Genomic DNA, 5938 nt, shown 5'->3' on the forward strand with positions numbered 1-5938 from the left:
GGATGCCCAGGAGAAAGATTCATAGTAGGTGCTCTATGGTGTTTATAACAGGGTTCTTGGTTAAGGGTTCTGGCCTTCCCTTCATTTGAGGAGCTCTGGGTCTGAGTACTGACTGAGGCTTGAAAAGTGGTGAGCAGCCATGATTCTGAACCTTATTCCTCCGAGCTAGCTATCATCATTCTTCTGATGATGCAGATGACCTTAGTCACTGCCTATCAATTTTATTCCTAGAGACCTTAAGTCAGCCCTGATTTTTTTAGTTGTCAACAGCCAAGTCTCACTAGTTCAGGCATAAAATGAACATTGGACAGGCTATCCAATAGCTGACACACTCTCCAGAAAGGTAAGAGAGAAATGGCTTGAAGGCTTACACAGCCAGGACGAAGAATGATGGCCCAACCACGGCAGGACTGCTCCAACAAACACCCCACTCCCCACTATTGCACGTACACTACAGCTCCCACCAGTGACCCTGGGCCAGGAGTCTTCTAAAATCAGACACTTCTACTGCCACCTGGCCCAGAAAATGAGACTCTGTGCAGTGCTGGCGTCCTTATGTTCTCACTCCCAAGCAAGTGAGTCTGCTTGGGAGAACACAGGTTGCAGGATGTACCTGAGCTGAAACAGAGTCTAGCTAAGTAAGGTCTGGCTTCCTCCCAGGCGAAGTAAAACTCACAAAGTGTAAATCCCCAAATAGAAGTACGAGCAGCCAGAAGCCATGAAAAATGTCCCCAAAGCACCCTTAATTAATTAACTACAGACCCGGATCTCAAAAGGTCAAACTATTCTCAGCTCTGATTAACAAGCCTGACTATTCTTCTGCTCCTGGAGTGCTCCCCAGAACCCTCTTCTCCCCACTGAGATCTCCACTGGAGCCCATTTACTGGCTTGCAGAGAGCCTATTAAACATTCTAATGCTTTCTCAAAACCTTGGAGATGGGCTTCCCCGGGGGCGCAGTGGTTGAGAGTCCACCTGCCGATGCAGGGGACACGGGTTCAGGCCCCGGTCCGGGAAGATCCCACATGCCGTGGAGCAGCTAAGCCCGTGCGCCACAACTACTGAGCCTATGCTCTAGAGCTGGCGAGCCACAACTACTGAGCCCACATGGCACAACTACTGGAGCTCGCATGCCCAGAGCCCATGCTCTGCAACAGGAGAAGCCACCATAATGAGGAGCCCTCACACCACAACGAAGAGTAGCCCCTGCTCGCCACTAGAGAAAGCCCGCACGCAGCAACGAAGACCCAGTGCAGCCAAAAATAAATAAATAAATAAATGTATATATTTAAAAAATTACCAATGGCAATTAAAAAAAATAATAAATGAAAATCTAGAATTATTAAGGCTAAGGCCACTTTCAGGAGCTATAACTTGAATGGAAACAACCAGAAATACAACAATCTAGAAACACAACAATCTAGAAATATACCAAGAGAGGATGGTTCAGGTTTTTGAATCTGTCTCTGATTCCTGCCTGACTTAGGATAAATCAACTCATTTCCCCATTGGAGAGATGTGGGTTTTTTTATTATGCCCCCAAGCAAAACCCTGTTTTGGAATGTTAATAGTTGCAACAATAACCAAGAACACACCATGTGTCCATGACAAACAAAGAAGTAGTCATGATTCATTCTAAGTTGGTCTTATAGCCCCCTAAAGTCTCCACGCTGCCTTGCAGAAAGAACGAAAGGAATTTCTGTCATATCTATCCCTCCCCTTGCCACCATTCAAGGGCCATGCCTAGATGCAAGAAGAATGTGGCAACTAGTGGTATCGGACCATCACACATGCAGCACTCGGGACATTCCATTTGTAAATGCTTTGAATTTTTCAAATTGTCTCCACTTCTACAATCTAATGTAGTTTTCCCAATTGTGTGAGATAGCTGTTATTTTGAACTATGCCTTACAGATGAGAAAAGTAAAGCCCAGAACAGCTTGGCAGGAACTTTGGGCAGCTTGTGAGTCTCAAAGTCCAGAGGGCAGTAGGGCCAATGGTCTCTGGGCCTCTTCTCACAAATGTCAGTCCCTCTTGCGCCCATTTCTGTCAGCCATCATCACTGAGACCTTTGTTGCAGGCTCAGCCCAGCCTAGTTGCTAAACCAGGGGCCCAGCCCAACCCCAAGACCCGGATTCTTGACAATGTAGCAGAGCGAATGACTGGCACCAGGTGGCGCCACACTGCAGACGGGACCCCAGTGGATTGGATCTGCACCTCCCAGCCCCTTGGCTGAGTAGGCTAACCCCAGGTATTTTATTAACTTCAGAATAACGCCACAGCACCTGATTGACTATTTGGGACCTCACTTGTCAAACTATAGTGGGCTTTTACTGTTTTTCAGAAGCCAGTTCAATACACCTTCAAGGGTATTTTTTTTTTTTTTTTGTAACTACTGCATTCTGAGTACAGGTCTCTGATTAGCTTTCATTCTGACTTCTAAGAGTCACACACAAGCATTTACATATTAGAATATATTTTTTATTATAGTTTTTTCCTTTTATATGACAGTTGAGCTAGCACATCGATTTTGAAAACCTATATGTGTATATTTTTATATTTATATATGGTATAATCACTGTATTTTATTTCAGAACAGCAGAAGAGGTGTTACGAAATATTTACCATGAAAAGGGGACTTGGGTCTGACAAGGTTGAGGACCATCATATGGGAGTATTGACCTTCTCCTGGATATTTCCTGGTTGACTTGATGATACTTGAACAGACAACAACTTTAAGCCTACTTTGCTGTCTCCACTTTCTCCTGCTCTCACCTCACCCTGGGGCTGCTCCTTTGCTCTGCTGGTCCCACACCTCCGTAGCTCTCAGGGAAGCAAGTCCCTGACAGCATCACTCGTGCCCTGGTGCAATCCCATGAATGCAATCGCTCCCTCCTAGCCTCTCTCCCGCCCTTTCCCAGCCCCTCAGCTACATCCTGCCTGTTCTGCCCTCACTCCAACTCACTTCTCATCTCCAATCTCTTCTGGACTGTCCATCCAGGTGAGATCTTGGGCTGTGCTATCTCTCCTGATGGCCCTTTAAATGTCCTTTTCTCTAGTTGGAGATGCATCCTGTTCTCATGGAATAATCTTTGTCAGTTCAGCCTGGAGATCTGAAAAACGGTGAGCCCAGCTGAGCTTTTCTGCCTCTGCAGAGGCAGTGCTGTGATCAATAGGGGCTTCTACTCTTGAAGATTTTTCTTACTGTTGTTTTCCCTGAGCTGATTACTCATCCCTCTGGCTGCCTGTCTCCTTTTGGGGGTGGTGGGTAATTTGTGAAAACACACACAATTATATTAACTTGCTTTCTTTATTATCAGGCCATACCCGGGTTTTCTGTTTTCCCTATCCTTTGGCCACCACGTAACCTCTTTCCTGGTTAGAGTGTCACTAGTTAAAATTTTGCTGTTAAAAAAAATATGTATTTACTGTGGGTGTCAGAGGGAGTAATTCTGTGACATGCTTCTTTGCAGAGTCTGCTGATAATCCACCAATATCCTTCATCCCTAAATAATAAAGAATAGAACTCTACAGTTCTACATGGGCTCATGGCCACTCAGCTAAAAGCTACATTTCCCAGCTTCCCTTGTATCTGGGTGTGGCCATGTGACAGAATTCCAACCAATGGGATGTGAGCAAAAGTGATTATGCCATTTCCAGGCCATGCCCTTAAAAGGAAAGAGTGTACACTCCTCTTCCCCTTTCCCCTTCTCACTGGCCAGGATGCAAACATAATGGCAGGAGCTGGAGCAACCACCTTGGAACCCACCTGTTGAGAATAGCAGAGATACTCTTACCAGCTAGGGACTGCTTACCTTTGGACCACTATGTAAGAGAGAATCAAAATTCTGTTTTGTTTAACCCACTGTATTTTGGGGGCTTTTGACTACCTAGATTATACTCTAAGTAATACAGCTTCATGTTACTACTTTTACCCAGCAGCGTGTACTTCCTTATTACTTGTACTTATTTGTGTTTTCTTATTTCAAATTTTATGTTTTATGTCTTCCTTTTTTAAAAATTTTATTTATTTATTTATTTATATATTCTCTTCGGCTGCATTGGGTCTTTGTTGCTGCGCATGGGGTTTCTCTAGTTGCTGCGAGTGGGGGCTACTCTTCGTTGCGGTGCACGGGCTTCTCATTGTGGTGGCTTCTCTTGTTGTGGAGCACGGGCTCTAGGTGCATGGGCTTCATTAGTTGCGGCACATGGGCTCAGTAGTTGTGGTGCACGGGCTTAGTTGCTCCGCGGCATGTGGGATCTTCCTGGACCAGGGCTCAAACCCATGTCCCCTGCATCGGCAGGCGGACTCTCAACCACTGCGCCACCAGGGAAGCCCTGTCAAATGTTTTTTTAAAAGATTCAGTGTGCTAGTTTTTGAGGTTTGATGGGGGCAGGTAGGAAGGAATAGGAACTTAAGGCACCATTTTATCATTGTTTAGCATTTTGTTTAGAGCTGAAAGCTTGCTTCCTCACAATTAGCTATTTAGACTGGGTGCTAAAAAGCCACCCTCTACACACCACAAAAATGGGCTCAACAGGCTTGTAAAGAGAAAAAGTCGTCTTCCGTATTGAAGGGAATTTTTGAATGTTTCAATGGCCAAATATATCCAAACCATGTATCTAAGCCAATAAGATTTACTGTTGCAGGTAAGCTTTAACTGTGAAAAGCATCATATCAGCGTATTAACTGCCATCACTTTTGTACTGTATGTTGTTTCCAGGGAAATGTAAACCACAGGATGCGGTATCTGACCCCATCCTTAGAGAATGTTACCATAGAGGACATTTCTTCCACATGGTAAACAAAAGAAAATGAGGAACGTGAGTGCAGAAGTTGCTTTAGCCATGAGGGAGCCGATAGAGCAGGGGCGCAATGGAAACGACTCAGAAAGGGAGCTGATGGAATCAGATAAGGAAAGCCTCGTGACCTTTCAGCCTTCTCCCTGACTTGATAATGAAACACAAAAATAAACCTCCATGCTTGTACTTTGCATATGTTGGTTGTCAAATTGCTTTTCTAAATTGACTGTATTTAACCTTGATGGTGAATGAACCTTGATGATTAATAGATTCTGGAATTTTGTCCAAACTAGAATGTGATTTCTCCCTGAAATAGACTTGAGTAGCAGTCAGCCTGCTTGGTTCTTTGCCTCTGATCTAGGCACCCCAAGATCTGGGCTCTTTCTTCCTCTGGCTCAAGGATGAGGAAGCAGGGCTTGTTGATCCAGCAGAGCTGCTCATTGGGATTCTATTCCTCTCAGCTGGTACCCTCACCAAGCCAGCCTCTGGGTAAGAAACTACTTGTTTCTACGGTTCTTCAGTTTGACTTCCTCAGGGAAATAAGGCCTGCAGAAGTAGCCAGCCAGCTGTAGGAGAACACAGAGCAGGCACCTACAGCCCCTCAACTCCTTCCAGAAACAGCAAAGGCTATTGCAGATAAACCAGGGCATGTGGGACCCACATGGTACAAAGCTCAGGAAGGCTGGGTTTTAAATTGACAACAGCCTTTAAAACTCTTTGGGGGAAAAATAAAAAATAATAAAAGAACTCTTTGGGGTTAGTCGCATTCAGAGTAAGGGAGGGTTGAAAGGCAGGGAGGGTATTTTCCTCTTAGAAGCAGGAGGAGCTTCCTAACAGCCTTCCTTCTTTGCTTTGTGCCTGGTTCAATACTTTCTTAGCAAGTTCTGGGGGAGCTCAGGTCCTGAGAAGGGCTGGGGCCTGTCAGGGCACTAAACAAGCTGTAAAAGCACTCTGGAGGAAAAGGGAGGCTCCTCTGTATTTCCCTTTCCTGCAGGCCTGCCCTGTTTTTTCATGATGTCATCCATGCATCATTGTGATCTGATTGGTGGTCCCAGGCCTTGGCCAGCTGCCCAAGGCCAGAAGGGAAGAGAGAGATCCCAGGACAAATGCACAGCAGGCCCCTGAGCATGTGCGGAA

The sequence above is a fragment of the Hyperoodon ampullatus genome, assembly GCF_949752795.1.
Source record: "Hyperoodon ampullatus genome assembly, chromosome: 9".
Lineage (NCBI taxonomy): Eukaryota > Metazoa > Chordata > Mammalia > Artiodactyla > Ziphiidae > Hyperoodon > Hyperoodon ampullatus.